The sequence below is a fragment of the Strigops habroptila genome, chromosome 14, assembly GCF_004027225.2.
Source record: "Strigops habroptila isolate Jane chromosome 14, bStrHab1.2.pri, whole genome shotgun sequence".
NCBI lineage: Eukaryota > Metazoa > Chordata > Aves > Psittaciformes > Psittacidae > Strigops > Strigops habroptila.
This window is the reverse complement of record NC_044290.2, coordinates 1,802,999-1,822,858: the sequence shown is the minus strand read 5'-3', so window position 1 is coordinate 1,822,858 and position 19,860 is coordinate 1,802,999. Positions and strand designations below refer to the sequence as shown.

Here is a 19,860-nt window from a genome sequence, read left to right as displayed (position 1 = left end):
AGATAGACCCTGCAGCTGGGGACCATAGACTCTGATTAGATGAGTGTCAGGTGGGTGGGAGACAGAAATTGGGAATGGTTTGGTACACAACTATGGCATTTCCAGCACAACAGGCATTGCAGAGCACACTGGAATTGAGGCAAAGATGAGAACCAGTGGGAAAGGTAGAGACACTGGGAAGACTGACATATAAGGAAAGATTGAACACGACTGCTCTAGGTATAGAAGCAGACTGAGCCCCTCATTAGTGCTGCCCTATCCCTTCCGTGAGAGTCCTCACTTGGAAGCACCAAGCACTGGAATAATGGTGACACTGGCTAAAAGGTTAAAAGAATATTCTAACAAGCATGTGTGTTTGTGTTCAAAATATGTTTATGGAAATAAAAGCAGCAGCAGAAAAGCAGCTGCAGATAATGCAGATTCAGTGTGCAAAAGAAGATCAGGGTTTTTTCCAGCGAGTTCTGCTATCAACTGAGCTGGAAATCAAATGTCAGGTTGAAGTTTCCCCAGAATTGCTAAAATCTCAGCAAAACCAGCTCAGCCACTTATCAGTGGAAGAAGAGCAGCTGAGAGTTTCTGTCACCTCTAGAAGCTAAATCAGAAAACTGGGGTTTGGCTGTGAGTTCAGGGAACAAAGAAGAGCCTCTTGCAGGTCGCATAAATGACAGCCGCATCTGGGTGAGATGTTTGTGCTGAAGCTCTGCTGGTAGGAGCTGGGAATATGCTGCTTGTCTGAGTGGAGTGTGGCATGTGTTGCACTTGCCTGTCAGCCTCACTGAGACTCTCCCAGACACAAGGCACCAGGACAAAGTGGGTGCTACAGCTAGGTCCCTCTTCCTTCTCTGCCACAACTAGTCCATGTGCATTCACATACACCACAAGATGGCCCTGTCTGGATCAGGAAGCTCAAAAGATGCCCACGGGCATCTCCTCTTCCCAGCAAGGTTTCTAATTCTTCCCATCCTTACCCGAGGGGACAACCACCTTAGAATCACAGAATCCCAGACTGGTTTGGGTTGGAAAGGACCTTAAAGCTCATCCAGTTCCAACCCCTGCCACGGACAGGGACACCTTCCACTGGAGCAGGTTGCTCCAAGCCCCTGTGTCCAACCTGGCCTTGAACACTGCCAGGGATGGGGCAGCCACAGCTTCTCTGGGCACCCTATGCCAGCACCTCAGCACCCTCACAGGGAAGAACTTCTTCCTTGTACTCAACCTAGTGGCCAAACCCTAGCCCCTCATGTCTCTGTGCTGTCTGTCTGAACGGACTGATAGCCAGGTCTCCTGCCCTTCCTACCTCTCCTGTCAGAGTGGCGTGGCGAGTTAGAGCCCTGGCAGGTCTAGGGAAGCTGCTAGGGACGATGTGGCCATAGGCTGGCTGACATCTCAGCCCTTCTTCTGGTGTGTGGGCAGGCAGGCTGGAAGCTTTTGATGGCTGATCTTCACAGACAGCTCAGCCACATGGAAGAGAAGGGGGACAGAATTCTCTCCCACCTCTTATCCCACCTATCCACACAACGCTATAACCGAGCATCACGCTGTGCTCAGGGCATGGGTGATACGAGGTGTAACAGCCTCTTCCAGTCTCCAAGTGCATTGAGCATGTCCTTGCTTTCCAGACTTAATGCTTCCCTCTTCCTCCAATCAGCCCTGACAGTGGCGAGTGTCACACTCCTGCCATGGCAGAGCCTCCCATGCCTGCAGCAAGTCCCTCTGCATCACACACACCGTTCCTTCTGAGTTAACAGCAGCTACACCCACTGCTGAGAGGAATCCGGCTGTGCCAAACGCTGTCCTCAGGCTGAGCTCTTCCAAACCCCATGGCGGTGCATGGCTGAAGCTCAGCATGGCCAAAGCTCAGCATGGCTGGGTATGTCCAAGTGCAACCTGCTGCTCAGCACAGATCTGTGCTACCTTCCCTAGGAATGACAGTGGCACTCAGGAGCTAAGACACTGGAGGATTTCTGTACTCCCTCTTTTGCCTGCAGAGAGGTGATCTGGAGCCGCAAGAACAGAGCACTTGCTCCTTCCTTGTGTTTCAAGAGCATCATCCTGGCAGGGTTCCTTTTCACAAGTGATGCAGTGTCTCTGAAGCAATAGCACTGTGACTTCAATGAGATTCTCATCACTAAAGCCACTGCATAAAGCATTCCTCCTGATTCTGATGGCGGGAGTGAGACTAGTCATGCTGCTGCTAAAGGACTGGTGGCTTTTAAAGCATGAGAATATGGACAAGTGGGTCTTTCAGAGGTAGAAAAGGCAATCCTCATGAGATGGTGAAGTATCACAATTGGAAACCTGTTGCCTGTGCACAGACAGGAGTGCTTTCTCCTCCTCCTCTCCTCTTCTTTCCTCTCTTCTCTCCCACACATGGCAGTCCTTCCTTCACATCCCTTCAAGCCCAGAAGGCAAAACTGTTGAGGGCCCAACACTGCGAAGCTGCAGTGACAGGGAGGGTAAAGCCCCAACTTGGAGGTCTCCCTGGCTGCTGCGCTGAAAGATGACTGAGGTTTCAGTGCAGAGGTGAGGAAGAACTCCACTGACAGCAACTCCTTGAGAAGATTATCAATCTATCTCCCACAGAGAGAAGCCACGACTGACCTGCCAACCGTGCTTGGGTATGTTCCTCCGTCTCCTTGTGTGCCCTCTTTAGTTTGTCCACCCTTGGGAAAGACATCTCTTCCATTTATTTTCATACAGCGACTCTTACAGTGAAATCTGGTCATGACTGAAGCTTCAGAGTGGTCTAAGTACCAACCACCTCCTCCCTCAAATTCCTGGCTCCTTAGCCTCTCTTCCGCATCTCTCGCCTGATCTCCAGCCTGCCCTGTTGTCCAGCTCACTTCCTTTTCTCTGGCCCAACTCCTTGCACGGAGATCCCAGGCCAGCCCTTTTGCTGTGCACTTTTTCACTCCAGGTTCTCTAGCTCTCAGGCCTTGTGCCCCCTTGCTCCCCTTTCTACTGCTCCACCAGCGCCACTTGTTCTCAGCCCCATGAACCCTCAGTCCCAGTACCCACTCTACCCATTCCCCACCTGCATCCCCATACTGTTTGTTGCTACCACCTGGGCTCATGAGTCCATCTTCATCCCAGGATCCTTGTCACATTTTCTTTCTTTCCCCTGCAGGATCCGTATTGTTTTCCAGGATGGTCACATCCAGAGTCTGCCACTCTCACAAGCCTGTCCTCAGCAGGACTCATGGAGAATAACCCAATGAGCATGGCTGCAGCATGTCCAGTGCAGACAAACTCTTACAAGGTTTTAGGTCCTAAGCTCTCACTAGTTTCCATTAAGACTGTGTGAACTGGGACTTTTCAAACACTTTTAATGTTCCCAAATTTGGGCATCTTTAGGATTAGCAAGAGGCACATCTTGACATACACACCACCACCTCTGCCAAATGTCATGTTCTGCTCGATAGCCTGCATGTGCTGGAGCTTCTCAAAATAAAAGTCATAAGAATTCTGGAAAATGGGCAAAATCAACTTTTTTTTTTCCACTAACCTCACTCTCTGATGCAACTGAACTTATTTCAGTGCAGTGCTTCAAACAAATCCATCACAAGGCATATACATGAGGTATCCTGGTCCTGGCTGTTCATCAATTATTGGCAAATGAAGGTAGACCTTTAAGAAGAGAAGCATTGAGTGACCTGAGCTGCAAAGATTATTACTCACTTGCTTGTCACTAACAACAAGCCATACTTCAATCTGGAATATTACATTTAAGCTTTAATTGCCCTGAAGGCAGATTCAGTTTACTTCAGAGCTACCAGTCATTTTGTAAGGGTGATGCTGATGCCAAAACTCAGCACTTTTTGTGTGAGATCAGAGGAATTAAAGTTGTCAAAATGTGGTTTTCTGAAGTGCCATTGAGAGCACACTTGGCCTCCCCAGATCAGCCAAGCCAGGCCTGCAACCAGAATTGCATTTACCAGCCCTTTGTCAATCCAGTGATGATGCTACTTTCCTGGAAGACTCTTCCATCTTCCAACTGGAGTTTGTCCTGACACTCAGAATAACAAACACTCTTGACTTTGACCAGGAGCTTCACAGTACTTGGATTGTACTTGGCACATGAGGATTTTCCTAAGCCGTCCCCTGATGCTCACTCCAACCCAATACCCTTACCTGTGTCTTATTTGGTTTCCATAAACTAGCCAGCACATAGACATCATTAACATGAATAGTTAAGAAAGCAATCTCCAAGCTTAAAGATTTTAATAGCCCACACTGCAGCTGCTGGACTCAACTGTAATATTTCAAATCCACCCTGGTAAGGGTGGATCACATACATCCAGTCTGAGACCAGGAATACTCTGCTTTCCTCCCAGCCTGCAAGACCAGACCCGAGTGCATGGACCTACCTGCAGCACCATCAAAGGGCACAGGCTTGAATTTCTGCTACGTTTACAGCATGCAAATGTTCTGAGGATCAAGAGTTATTCAGTGACAGAGATTAACTGCAGATCACAGACAGAGTCAAGACAGTCACCACCTGCTCGCAGCCAGGGTATAGAAAGATGCAGGCAAAACTGTCACATCTGCTCCATAATTAATCATTGACCTTTCCTACACCTGAAGCCCTGGAGCAATCCCTCTGCCTGCGCCACGTAAACACCCTGATGGTCTGCATAGACTGAAAATGCTGCCCCTTTCATTCCTGTTTAGCTCAGCCAGACACGCGATGATTCAAACTGCCCGTCAATGCTTGGCATTTCTGCACCAATATAAACTGGTTTGAATACAATTCAGCTTGCCATGCTGCATTCAGGAGGACATGGTGCAGGACTCTGCCCTGCAGACGAGCACCTGGACCAGAACTGCCCTCTGTAGCCACTCCGTTATTCAGCTCCATCATTTTCAGCAGCTACGCTGCTACATTTTCTACTACATTTACCACTGCATCTGTAGGATCAACACTTCAGAACTGCCTATCTCACAATTAGGACAAAGTTACTGTAGGGAAGATAATTTTTCAGCTGAGGATGCTGCACACAGCATTGCCACAATCATATCACAGAATCAAGACATATTTTAGACTTACTGATTTAAGTTTGTCACTTCTCCCCGCTTCCTGCGGTTTTCTTCCCTTACCTTTTTTCCCCATGCAGCACATCACAGAGATGGCTTCTTACATTTTCCTCTCTGAATTTAATTTTCCCAGCCCTTGACCAGTTCTCTCACCTCTCTGTTAGTACCAGACTGCCGTAGATGGTGCTTGCAGCATGTCCACTTGATAGGTGTTCCAGTAGGTGCTGCGGGAGCTGGGAAAGTGCAGCCCGGTGATGAATGATCTCCTCTCCAACAACAAGAGGAGCTGACCCAGGGCCAGTGGAAGAATCAGAACACCTCCAGCCTCCTGCCCAGAGGGTCAAAATGTCTTCTTCACCCTGTGGGGAAGTCTCCAAGCTGAGCAGGAGCAGCACTGCGGCTTCACAAGTGAACAGGGAAGAGCTGTTAAGGGGTCAGAGGGAGAAGATCACCCCCAAATCTGGTCCTACTGAGATAGAGGATCCCCTTAATCCATTAATCCCTTCTCCAGTTCCGTGGTACCGTGGGGTCAGTGCACGCTCCACATGATTAAAGTACTGCAGGAACGAAACACTAATAAATATCTTTTATATTCTTCATTTCTTCAGTTGTGACATATAGAAAAGAGATAAAATGAGCCCTCTGAGAATCCAGCCTTAGCTCTTATCTTCTGTTTGAGCCGTTAAGTGCCAGCTTGGTTATTACTCATGCTCTTGACATCGAAGTTTTTCCTTGAGCAGTAACTCTTGTGCTGAGGTTGCTGTGAGTAATCTAGGGGATTTAGGCAGCTGCATGCTGAGGCAGACACCAACACAGCTGAGCCTCCATGCCTGCTCCCATTGCCCTCTGCTAAGCCCCAGCAGAGCTGGCTTTGGCCCATTCCCTCCACCTGCACTCAGGATGGGCAGCATCAATGGAGTTAAGACCCGGGTGCAAGGGGAGTTCACCAGCCTGTCTTTCCTGGGTAAGAGGTAGGACAGTGGTCCACATGCACAAACACCTAGTACCGCCAGGCCGGGGGACATCTCCATTCACAGAGCTAGCTCTTGTGCTCCTGACTCCACAGACCAGCAAAGTTCACCCACCTGGCCCAAAACCCCATGGGTCGTGGTGACTAGGAGACAACTGTCCTTTCCATCTGCCTGAGGCTCCCTTGGCTTTCAGGTTGTCAATAGCAAGTTCAATGGCAGGTTGTCCTGGACAGCTGGTGTGAGAGATGTCCAATTTATACCATAGGTGTGAGGTTCACACACACTAGCCAGGACATGGCCAGAATCCAGGATGATGCAAGGAAAATGAGACAGTTTTCGCTCATTTCCCAAGACTGGACACAAAACTTGTCCAGATTGCACAGGGACAAAGGGCCTGGATGTAAGCCAGTCACTGCTCTGTGGGTTTAGGACAACTTTTCTGACATGGGCCTATAAGGGGAGCAGCAGCATTGTATTCCCAGTGCTACTCAGTCCATGGGGATTCATCTTTAGTATACATTTTCCGGAGCAGGTTCCCAGAATAATTCTCTCTTCCAGTCTTTAAAATACATCTTATTGCTAACTAGTAAAGCAGTTCAATAGCACCTGTCTACTGCTAAATACCTTTCTAAGGGTATGGCTGTGTAAATCAGTGCTTACCCGTGCTCATCACAGCCTGCTAGGCCACTCTTATCATAGGCCTGCTGTTGCTCTCAGGTATGTATCTGCTACAGCCCATCCTGAGAAAGCAAGCCCATAGCGCTTCCTGAAGGAACACCTAACCCTAGCTTTAATGATCCTTCAGGATGTGTAACCTGGTGGCAAGGACACAGGGCCAGTGTGTCCCAGTCACCCACATGTCCCGCTGGAGGTGTTACCACACCAGAGGGAAAGATTCTGGCCAGAAGTTTAATGAACTTCAGTGATGGATTGGCCAGCTCAGCTGAGATGTGGGCAGCCACATCTCACTCCTTCAAAGGGATGGTGCACTCAGCCCAAGGCAGGATCCTACCCATGTCCAGAGGTCCAGCACTACTGCTCAGAGCACAGGGCACCTTGCAGCACTGAGTGGTGTCTGTGAAGTCTGACCTACTGCTTTCTTAGTTCAGGAGTGACAACTATATGATACCCTGCCTGAGCTCTCTGCCTGTGGTCACCAGCTATGTCTATGAACACTCAGAGCCAGCCCTTATCCAAAAGCCAGTGCCTTTGCTGGAAAAGGCATTCACTGTCCCTGAAGGTCTGAAATCCACCTGGACGCACTGGTTTCTTCCAGCTCTACCCACTCTCAGACCTGGTCAGAGTAAACCAATGAACCAAATCCACAATCTCTTCCACCTCCAGATTATGCCTTATTTTCTCTGCAAAGAGTCCATCTCTCCAGTGCTGTCCTGTCGTCCTGCAAACACCAAGTGAACTGCTAAAGAGCGAGTGGGTTTCAGTGCCAGTGACAGATAGGTACTGCACAAACCAACCCACCACAGTGAAGAGCTACTTTAACTCCTCCTGAGCAGGATGGAGGCAGAGAGGCTCCTCTGGAGGAGGTTCTCACACCTCAGTTTAGAAGCACTGTTGGGTTCCTGAACTTCCACAGCAGCATCCACAAGGCGACCCTTGCTGAACTTCTGCCGTGTCATGTCCCTTGGCACAGAGCCTTCAGCATGTGGGAATCACTGATCTATATCAAACAAGGCTGCATGCCCCTGCAGTGACATGAGGTTCTGCAGGGAGTCGTCAGTCCCTTCTGCCACACCACCATCCTAACCAAGTTCAAGGCTTCAGCCCTCAACCCCTATGCCCACAGCTTGGCACAGCCAAGCTGCAACACTCCCTGCAGCTTTGCATGACACAGGACAGTGCATCCTGCAGCTCGGTGCATCCCCTCTCTGTGGCAGCAATAGGTCTTATCTCCAGAGAGTGAAGCATCTGCAGATTCCATCCAATAAACTTCTTGTGCCCAGCTGAGACACAAGTCCACACAGTGTCACAGCCCAAGTCCACGCTCCAATATGAGACTCTCCTCAGGACAAGACACTTCATTGCCTGAGATTCTCTCTTTGCCGAGGAGAGCAGACAAGAGGCAGGACACAGCATTCAAGCAGACCAGGAAAATACTCAGTACCTGCTGTGATGGGAACCAGAACAGAACAGAGACCTGTCCAGCTGGGCAGCCATACTTGTCTCTAGAGTGAAATCTGCTTCAGGAGTGCATGTGAATTTAACAGAGAGTATTGGAAACCAATGTGCAGCTGCTTCCTCCCCTGCAGGGAGTGAGGCCAGGTGCTTCTTTCTGAAAATGGATCTGAACCAGAGATGTATTTTTCCTGCCAGAAACATCCAATGTGAAAAATCTACGTGCTATAAAGCTGCAATAAAATTGATCTTTCATCCAGAATAGAGAAAGCCCATCTTACTCTGTTGCCTTCCCTCTCTTATCACTCCTGGCAGGAGGCGGTGGGTCCTGCTGACCTCATGTTTCATGGACAGAATAAATGGCTTCTCCAGCAGCTTTCTGCTGGCAGGTTTCCCTCCTGGCACTTCAATGGGCCCCTTCTCCGCTATGAGATTGGTCCTTGCAGACCCTGTACGTCCTGTCCACAGCAAAACGAACTGCCTTCCCTCTAGACTTTTCACCCTGCCATAGTAAATCCCACTGGCCTCATGCCAGAGGCTACGCTAGACACAACCATAATACAGTCATTTTTCTTGTGCATGTTGGAGAAGGAAACAGCAGAAATGCTGTTCTTTCAAATAGTGTAACACAATACAGACCCCAGCTCAAGGTAACTCTTTAACCTCCTCACTCCTTCCAGGGCTGTGCTGTCCTGCAGAGCACGGCTGTGGTCAGACACACAGCACTGCTCTCACAGACCAGACCTGCTCATATGTGTGCTGCAGCGAGCAGCCGGGGTGGATGGAGTGACAGCGGCTGCCCCTGGAGAGCCTTTCCTGCAGCGATAGCTGAGATGGATGGATTTGCCATGGGAAGAGCCATCCTTTGGGGCTGGAGGTGGCCAATGAGAGGAAATGCTCTTTCAGAACATGCCTGTGCGTCTCAACCCTCCTGGTGTGCAGCAGCACTCTGCAGTGTCCCGGCCAGACCCTGCTCCCTCTGTGTGCTCTCATTCACTCTGTGACACGAAGACATGCATGCTCCTGTGACTCCTGCTCCCTCCCATGCACGCAGCACAAGGGCACATCAGCTGCAGTGGGTCTATGCCCAAAGAAAGCCAACAGAGAGACTGGTCTCCATCCTGCCCACAGGCCAGTCTGAGGAACATCTTCAAATCACTTCAGACGAATTTTGTGTGTTGACTGGAGGACCAGGGAGAGCACAGACTCTGAAACAGGCAATGAACAGCCCAGAATGGACTCAAGGGGCAGCAGCTTCCCTTAGGAAAGCTATGACTCAGTCTTCCATTTGGTGCAATGACAAAGACATTTCCTCCTCGTCTCTGGGGCTGCAAATACAGAGCCCTTGCTTCAGTGAAACCTGCTCTGATCCAGAAGCAAGCTAGCGCTGACTTCAAGTGTGTACTCATATGGCAAACACAAGTCACGAGATATGTTTTGACCCTCAACTGCTTTGTAAACAAATGCTTTTTTGTAGGGATCCTTTGAAAAGCCTGGCAGGGAGGATGAGTATATAAATGCCCATGAGTAAATAGGAGCTCATTTTGGGTTAATCGAGAAGTGTACAGCTGTGCTAGAGGAGAGGTGCAGGCACCTTGTCCAGCCTGTAGCACACAGGACCTTTGAATCACTGACCTCTCCTGCCCCTTGCTATTGAGGATGAGCCCAACGACTCCTGAGCCTGACAGCGATGCAGCACAGCTGAGCCCATGGAGCCCACAGTCAGATTAGGTGGACCATGGAAAACATCTCTTAGTTCCAGATAAGAAGGTGGGTCATGGGCTTCCAGCTATTGGTATCAGAAATTCTCTTGAATCTGAGCTGAAACGTGAGGCCTAAAGCCATTGTATGATAGCCAAACTAAATTTCCAGGTTATCCCTATGGCTGCATGCCAGGGATACATTCCCAGCCACTGGGGTTTCAATATGCATTAGATGTGGGGACATTCCATGACGGACTGTCATCCATCAACCATCAGCTCAACCATCAAGTTCAACAGCTTGACACGGGGTTCCTGGAGGAAAGAAGGGCTGTGAATGGGAGCAGAGGGTTGTGAAAGGACATAGGCAGAGTTCTGCTCTTCCCGACTGAGTTCCCTTCTGCTGTCTGCCTACACAGCACTGTGGTAGCCAAATGCCCCATCTCCCAGGACCAAAGAGGAACTCAGAGCAGGGACAACGGGACAGCAACCTCCCTGTACTTCCTGGAGTGCTGGCCCCATACCTGCATCCCACCTGAAGCTCCATAACAGCTGGGAAAAGGCTGGATGAGCTCCAGATCACTAAGCATGGGCAGCTTTGCCATTGGCAGCATCCTGATAGATGCTCCTCTCCGGAGCAGAGCTGCTCATCCCCACTCACTGGTCTCTGCTGACACAGATCTATAGGCAGCAGGCAGAAGCTCTGTAGTGCAAAGCTTTACACAGCCCAGAGATCCTGCCTGGGCTCTGCAGACAGAAAGGGCTTTTCCAAGGAAAAAACAGGACAGGAAAGACCTAGTAATCCCCTGAAAGAAACACCAGCACATTCCTGCAGGCAAACAGTTACGTGACAGGCGGCAGAGTCGACTCCCCAGAACCGCTGGAGAAGGAGTCGACAAGGACCATGTGTGGAAATCTCAGCTCCAGCTTTGCAGCACAGGCTGCGATCGTGCGGGAGGTGTAAGCCAAGAATCCAGGGCTCTGCTCTGCGCTGCGTCAGTGTGCATCTCCCCGCTGCCAGGCCTGCCCCACGTGTGCCTCGGCTCAGGGGGGTACTCAAAGGGATGCTCCTGGTTCTGCTTCAGAGCACTGAGATGCTCACTGCATGTCCTGCCCCTGCCCAGTGCACCAGGCAGAGCACGACTTGGGGCTGATTGCTGGGGTTGCATCTCTCCACCCTGCTGATATTGGAGAGTAGCCCCCCAGCATCCCTGTCCCCCCTGCTGCCTCCATGCAGAGGGACAGATGATAAAAGAGATTATTATAGGGTCCAGCACAAGTTCAAGGAGGTGGTGGGGGATCACTGGGGTACACTGGTGCCACCCACTGCCTGCAAGATCCACTTAAGATCATAGAATCATAGAGTCAACTGAGTTGGAAAAGACCTTTAAGATCATCAAGTCCAACCGCTCCCCAGCACTGCCAAGGCCACCACTAACCCATGGCACTGAGGCCTCGGCTACACAGTGTGTGAACACTTGCAGGGACAGTGACTCCAGCCCTGCCCTGGGCAGCCTGTTCCAATGCCTGAGCACCCTTTGGGGAAGGAATTGTTCCTCATCTCCATCTAAACCTGCCCTGGTGCAGCTTGAGGCCATTTCCTCTTGTCCCATCACTTGTTCCTTGGGAGCAGAAACTGACCCCACCTCAGTATATCCTCCTGCCAGGTAGCTGTAGAGAGCGAGAAGGTCTCCCCTGAGCCTTCCCTTCTCTCAGACTAAACAACCACTTGGGCCGCTGTACATGGGAGCAGTGTGGCAGTGTGTTAGGGCAGACAGCCTATTAGCATTTGGGCTGGCTTAGGAAGTGTTTATAGCTTGGAGGAGATGTCTCACCCCACATCTTGCATGAGTAGCTGAGCGCAGTGGGCTGGCACGGCACAGGGTCCTCCATAACACATGTGCTAGCCTGGGGCAGTTCTGACAGCATGGAGAACAAGACAGGAGGTGACCAGAAACTAGTCTCTGAGGGTTAAGAAGGACATTATGGAGTCAGAGAAAGTCTGGAGAGTGATGGAAATGAAGAGGGGATGAAACTGCTGCTGCATGAGCAGCAAGGAGGCTCTGGAGAGGAGAAGGCTGAGGCAGGAGGCAGCAGGGTTTGCAAACTCCTGGAGGCGATGGGAAAGCTGAACACTGGACTGTTGTCCCCCCACTGCTGAGCTAGAAGCAGGCTGTAGGATGAAACTATTAGCAGACCAATTTGCACCATAGGAAAGCACTTCTTTATGCAACCACTAATGAATATCTAAGCAGTGGGCTGTCATGAGAGGGTGTAAGCAGTTCAAAAAGAACTGTCTGTGAAGGCAGGGCCCTTTGAGTCAGCTGGGAAAATAAATCTGTTTACAGCAAGGAGAGATGCAAGACATGAAATGAATAAAAGCTATTCACAATAAAAGTCTGGATGAGCGTATGGTAGTCCCATACACACACATCCCACACGCATATGGGCACAGCCTCTCTTCCCAAACCCCAGTAAGCACCAGCCCTAATCTCCCAAAGTACTGAAGAGCTCTTTCCAAATCAAAGCTTTGAGTCCAACAAGGAGAAGTACCAATACCAGACTCATCAGGGAGGGGAGATAGCGAACATGGGGAACAGGGCTGGCACAAGAATGTGGTTGTAAGCAGCCTGTGAAGCCACTCAGGCTGTAATGAGAGGATGGTCCCTGGCTGTCAGCATGTCCTGGAGCTTCACACCTTCTGAAGAGGGGTGATGGATCTTGAGCCAGTGGGAGCAAGTGCATACCAGGCATCCATGAGAGCCTGCCCAAAGGGTGGTCTGGTCTGCAGGGTATCTTAGGCTGTCCTCGGAAAGGTGCTGTAAGCTGCCTTACAACCCCACAGGACAGTCCCCAGCTCTCTGAAAATGTGAATCCTGCATTTTCTGCCTATTCCTCCAGTGTCACCTGGGCTGGCTCTCAACACCAGGATCCTGATGCTCCATGCGTGACAGAAGAGATGTAAACATGACCAGGAGTCAGGTCTTGAGCAGGGCTATCTCAAGCAAAGAGTCATTGCTTTTCTTTTCTTTATAAAGCTAGTCTGATACCAGATTTCTACCCCCACCTACCCCCCACCTCCCCTGCCACCCACCCTGCTGCTTTCTGGGGCAAACCATGAAAATCCAAAGAAACCTCCCACTTGGAATTGATCTCTACAGCAGTAAACGGAAAAACAGTACGAAGACCTCAGTACCACAGCAACTGAGTTCAGCTTCTACACAAATGTCACCAGCTGTATGGCTTTCCTCATGGATACAGCCTTCCATGTCTCGTGTCTGCCCTTCTGAAAAGATACTCCAGAAGACTTGTCACCACTTCAGTTCTGAGAAAGCAAAGGATGGGAAGGAGATTCCTGGAAATGGCTGAGATGGGACCAGTGACAGGGCTGAATGACCCAGGCCGGGTTCAGTTGCTTTAAGAACATTTCTGTGTGCACATGGTTTTGCTGCTGCTGTACATCTTATGTGGAAGTGCTGAGATAAGTGCGGTGATGGGAAGCAGCACCAAAGGCAGGCGGGTAGACAGCCAGTAAAGAGGCTCTTTTTTCCTTCCTGAGCTCTCATCCCTCATGGCAGGTTTATAACAGTTGACTCCAGCGGTGCTGGATTTGCAGAGAGTTCTAGAAAGTCATTGACCCTTCTGGGAGCTGGCAGGGCACAGGAACATTCACCTGGGTCGGGGCCCAAAGTGTCACCGTTCCAGAGCCTTGAACTTTCTGGGTGAATGACTTAGTTTAGATTAAAGGAATCAACAAAACCAAGTGCAAGACATTCTCCACTGGTAAGACGGCATTGGCCCTGCCTGTGCTACCAGCAGGCTCCTGGGAATTTAAAGGAGAAGCAGACAGAAAGCTTGGGAAAGAAAGAATTGGGAAATACAGAGATCCCAGTTACTGGGGAACGTGCTGGGGCCATGGTCAGAGAGGAGGTTTTTGGGTTTCAAAGACATACTCATGGTGTGATAGCTCAGTTTTTTCCAATAACTACCAAGGAAAAAGAAACTGTCTGCTTGGAGATTATCTCTGCAGTGATATGTGGAAAGCAAAGCAGAGCTGTAAAATATCTACAGTTAGGGATCACAATCTGGAAGGAGAAAACAGGAAACATGAAACCACTGGAAACCCAAAGATAAATGATCGTCCAGCTAAGGAGAGTTTGAGACAGAGAGAGATTTCCTGCTAAAGAAAGGAGGGTTTGTGGAAGTGACACCTCATCTTATACATCAGGAGAAGACTTTCCATCCAAGAATGAGCAAAGAAATCGCTGTCTACCTTGGGGAAAAGGAAAAAGAGGACAAGAAGAGCACTTCAGCTCTGCAGAAAACACCACAACACATGTGATACAGAGAGCTGTGTTATGGAGATCTAATCCATGACAGAGCTGGCAGGGTCCCATGGCAAAGAGCTGAGGTCAGTGAGGGGGCACTGTTGCTCACCCTATTCTCTGTGCTTCATGGTGGGGCAGGCGACAGGGCTGTGCTGTGGGTCAGCTGTTGGGGAAGCCAAGGAGGAACCATCACAGGTGCACCGCAGCCCTTAAACACCGCTCTGACCACCCAAAATCCCAGGAACAAGGAACACGCGGAGATGTCTGAAGGAAAAAGCACTGGAATGGATTGAAGCCACTTTCCAACCTGTGAGGCAGTGATTCCCCATCCACCCAGGCTGCACCCCACATGTCCTTCTGGGCTGGCTTCTCCAATGGTTGTGGGAACTTTTCCATTACTTAGCCAGCAGATGCACCCCAGTATTCCATAGCTCTACAGCTCCTGCCATTGCAACCCTCTTGTTTTCAGAAGGGAGCATTTGGGGAATGGTTGCATGCACTTTTCCCCATTCAGTCTTGTCCTTATAGCCTTAAGAGTGGTCAAGGATGGAGTGGGGAGAGGCTGAGAGAAATCCTCACCCCACAGCATTCCAAGGAAAAATCCCACTGGCTTTAAAGGAGTGAGGGTTTCACTTGGTGTTTTTCAGACTGCACTTTGTCAGACATCCACTTGGGAGCTTTATGAAAACAGCGTCCAAGCGAGCTGTCATGACCCAGGAGGCTGGAATGTGTCCCTGGGAAAGCCTCCCTGGCACCGCCTGGCACCAGGCATGGCACTGCTGTCCCTGCTGCGGGGAGCGAAGCCGAACCTGCCATTCTCTGCTGCCTCTGATCAAACACGACCACAGTCCCCAAACAAGCTGTCCACACCGATTGCAATCACGCACGGCACATTCGTTCCCCTGCTTTCCCATCTTGCTGAAAATGTGCTGGCCCTCGATGTGGATCACACATACCAGGACTGGATCCAGCTGTACCGGGGTTGGGAAGACAGCACAGATTTATGGCACTAATTACATGGTCCACGCCTTGCAGTGCCAAGGGGTGGGGGGGTCTACTGACCCCTCAGACAACTCATACATCCTCACCAGCGGGCTCTGGCTCTTCCAGCAGTGCTGCCCCCCATGGCAATGGATCTTCAGCTCATGGCATTTGCATAGTCTAAGAGAAAAGAGCAGCATTTGTAAAGAGCCTTGCCTTGGGATATCTGCTTGATGGTCCACTTCTCGGAGCCCTGACAAAACCTGATGAGCTGAGGACTGACCGTGCCAGCTCCAACTGGCACCAAAAATCAGCTCTCACTAAAACTTCTTCAATGTTTGGGTCTGTACCTGGTTTCCTCCTCTCCTCCAAACCCAGCTGCCTGCCTCCCTGCCCACCCCCTGAGAACTCTCACGGTTTTATGCTTGCATCTAGCTTTGCATGTGTTAAAGGCACAGGAGAGCTACACGCAAACCACTGGGGAGATGCCCCAAAGGAGGATTTAGAGCCAAAGGCACTTGTCCTCCCTATGTGCTTTGCTTTGGTATCTTGTAGGTCATTTTTTTATTTACTTGAGTGTGTTATTTTAACCTCATGCTATTATATAATGCTCAAAACATAATGAATAATAGTACCAGGCTCTTAAACTATTTGCTCAGTGTTTCCCTGGGGTTTGACACATGCTTTCCTAGCCTCATTCTCTCTGTCAGCCTTTTCCAGCAAGGCACAGACTTGTACTCTCTGTACTCTTTCCACTCTGTGCTGGGGATGCTGTTGGCATCTCAGTGCCAGGAGGAGGAAGGACATCCTCCAGCTGCAGCACAGCGATTCGTATTCACACTGCATGGCCTTACCAAGGGCAGAAGTGCTAAACACAAAGGTGAGGCCAGAAGAGACAATAGTGGCATCTTCTCTGGTTTGGTCTATAGCAAAAGCCAAGAAACAACCAAGAGAAGTCCTCCATACCCAAGGCAGGTCCCTGCCTCTGGACAGTGGGTCTACAAGGTGTCCTTGCTGCCCCATGTTCTCTGTTCTTTTGTGGCCAGGATTTGTGCCTTATGGGAGGTGGTAAGTGAGCACCTGCAGGCAGAAGCTGCACTAGGCTCCCTGCATGGAAGCACTGAACTTTTGGGCCAGCTCTCACCCCCCGTGGCCAGTACCACTGTCCTGGTGTCTATGGCAGGGGAGGGCTTCTCTTACATCTGAGACTATGCCACTTCCTTTTGCCTCTCTGGGTTGCCCCAATAGATGTGCAGCAAGCTTAGGGAGGGGAAAGGATATGAATTCCCACGCTATTCCAGCTACCCTGGCAAACTCCATGCCTGGTCTTGAGGAACGTGCTTAATGTCAGATGGAGGGAATGCCTCCTTAGCTTCTCAGGCTTGCTCAGCCTTTGTGCATGACTGCAGTTCTTCATTTTGGCATGAAATCCTAACCACTAATGAGAAAGTTGGGAAAAACCCATCCTTGAATGCTGATGGGTCTGGAGGCCGAGCTGTTTTCCCACCCACATATGTGACACCCCATGCCTCAGCTCCTGCTAGATGATGTTTCTCCAACCCTGCCTATGTTCTGGCCACCCTGCTGGGCTTTCCCTTCCTTCCTCTCCCTTGTCCCATGCTGACCCAGTCTGTAGCTCTCATCTCTCAGCAATCTCTTTGTGGAAGATGAGACTTTACAGTAACCTGGGAGTGTGAAGAGGTCTGCTGGGTCAGTAAACCCAGCAGCAGCGGCTTTTTATCTGCTCGATACACCCCGAAGAGACTTCTTCATGCTGAAAACAGCAACCACTGATGAAACTAGTGTCAAAGTGGCTACAGGTTGGGAAGCTGAGATGTGGAAAGCAGAGTGTCTCTTAGAAATGGCAGGAACCTGAAAATCTGCACACAAGAGTTTATAAGGAATCGAGCCTTGAGCTCCGCCCCATTACTGTTTATTTTTAACAAATGTTGGAATATTGTTCCAAAGGACTGGAAAAGGCCAACAGTGTACAAATATTTACAGAGCATAGAATAAACTGTCAGCCTCTTAACTTGACATCAGTCCCAGATGAAATTGTGGCAAGCTGATACAAGACTACTCAGAGAGAATTGAAAGCTGTTTCTGCTCTTAAAGCATGGATTCAAGACATAATTTTATGGAGTTTGGCCTGTAAAGGTAACAACAGACACACTGGCCTTCCCTGAAGACTGAAACTAGGTGATATTTTGTGCTTGAGATTCTCATTGACCAAAACTGACATTTGCTAAGTCTGCTCAACAGTCAGATCCTGAAATGTATCTGCTAATAGTGTGTCACTATCTGATGATACTGCGGGAGTTTCTAGGGGGATATGTTCGTGTCCTGCTCCAAACCCTGCACAGCACAAGCTTTTTATCAGTGATCTGGGGAAAATGTTTGCTCTTGTGCTTTTCAAAGCTGAGGAAATGTGTTGTAGTGGAAAAAACATAACTATTCGGTATGTGTAGCATTTGAACGGTGTGGTGACTGAGGTTTCAGTTAAATAAGCACTACTGACCACGCATCTTAATACCACTAAAGCCAGATAAACTTTATACTTTCAAGAAGGAAGATGAAGATGTCATTGACAGGACACAGTACCGGACCCTGGAAAGCCATGACCTTGAGAATGACTTAGGGGTCATTGTTGATAACAGCACAAATTGCCAACGTGACGCTTTGTCTACACATGGGAATGCAAGCCCATTTTTAGCCTTATGCATTTCTTCTAAGATACTGAAAAATGAACAAAAGAAAGGGTTCAGAAAAGAGCTATAGAAAAGACATTGTATCTAAAGGGCATGTTTTACTGAGAGATTAAAGCAGGTCAATTAATGTAACCGATCCAAGAAAAGATGATGAATTGACTCAACAGTGTTTATAAGTTGACATTTCTACAAGAAGAATCTTTGATTTAGTGGAAAAATAAAGAACACGGCTTACTAGCTGGTGGTGGAAGTGAGACAGTGCCAGCTGTAATGGAGGTGTCCAACAAAATCAGCATCTCAGCTTAGGGATATGGTTGCTGCTCCTTTTCCTGGGAATGTGTGGCTGGACCCCACTTTCCACCAAACTAGTACTGGAGAACTGCACATGAACATTCCTGGGCATTGAACTAGATGATCTTAAGGTCCTTTCCCACCCAAACCGTTCTATGATTCTATGATCTCTACCCTGTGGTTGCCCCTGCAGCCAGGGATCTGTGGACCTGTTCTGAAAGAGAAGGCTTGTTGTGCTGCCTGTTCCCTGGAATTAGGCTGTGACTCTGAAAAGCATCCACAGGGTTCATAACCCTGATTCATTAGACCCCAGCAGCGATGGTTGTTGCCATTACAAAAAAGGGCTTGGAGAGGACTGAATTTGCAGGCTATTGTAAGTACTGGCTGCTTTTAGGCCAGGTATGTGACAGAGTAGTAAATTAAGACTGTAAATTCATCTTATGCTGCAATACAAGGCAGCAACGGACTTCATTGGCAAGAGAGACATGTAAAACAGAATTTCATCTCAACTAACAATAAACATTTCTTCCATGCCAACAGCTTCTTAAAGGTTGTACCCAAGCAAGTAAACCAAACCAACACAGACTGTCAAAAATAATAGGTGTCCAACCTTACTGCTGCAACTTGACATCTTTCAAGTGATGTAGCAACACACAGGGTAGAAAAGGAGCTGATCCCCCCAGCTGGGCATTCCTAGGGAATGACAGCAGCCGGCATTGTGCAGAGGAGCTAGTACCATGCCCCTGGCAGATCAGGATAATTCAATCTCTAGCTGGCCAGAAGCAGAGGATTGGGTATGATCTTGGAGGACCCTTCATATGTCAGTGGTTGCTCAGAGTAAACGTGTTGGGTCATTAGTTATCTGCTCCTTAAACAGCAGAATGATTGCTGGTGTGTTTTCAGTTTCGAGCATGCAAGCTAATTGCTTTCAAACTACATCTCTTACCTGAGGTGGTCACACAGGATCTGCCCGGCTTTCTGACTGCCACGTTGCCATGGGGTGATGCATAGGAGCTTATTAGACACCGTACTGCACGAGGGGCAGCTCACAGTGGGGGTGTGCTGCATTCCCAACACTACATCAGGTCCACATGCCAAATGTGTGACAGACAGACCTCACCATGGCTTTTCCAGCTCCTTATGCACAACAGTGATACATGACAGGATGCGAAATGAGCTCAGTCCCTTTGCTTGGTGGCCAAAGCATATGGTAGGAATCTTCTAGAGTCCGACACATAAGGCATTTGGACTCTGAATCCTATTTTCTTCTCACTCTCTTGAGCACCAGGGATTATAGGCTTAGGCAAGTCAGCTGGGGATAACAGAGCTGTGTCCAAGGGCACAAGTAGAAAATGGGGAGGAAAATCTCTCCAAAACCTATTCCTCAACTCCAAAGAAAACATGAAGCAGCAGCATGTAGCATCAGCTAATTCTCCTGCCACTGTTTTGGAGACTGCTGTTTACATTAATGTGCTAGCTCACATAACAGAATGTATAGCTCTTGACTCCAGTCCTAAGGACAGGAACTTTGTACAGCCCTGCTGTATTACCCACAGGAAGCATTCAACAAGAAAAGGGAATCAGGCTGCTCTACAACTGCAGCTCAGCCTGGCACAGCACATGCTCTCAGGTGCTTGGATGTGGTGCTTGGACACAGGATGTGCCCAGGCTGGCCCTGTTTGCAGGCAGCAGCTATCCAGGAGCAGGATCTCCC

The 19,860-nt window shown here is 49.4% G+C and overlaps 1 protein-coding gene across 1 annotated transcript in view; it reads right to left on the bottom strand.

Annotated features, from left to right (window-relative positions):
• Positions 1-19,860, bottom strand: part of MYOCD (myocardin) — a 238,849-nt gene that overhangs the window by 126,279 nt on the left and 92,710 nt on the right. The gene's annotated exons all lie outside the window — the stretch shown is intronic.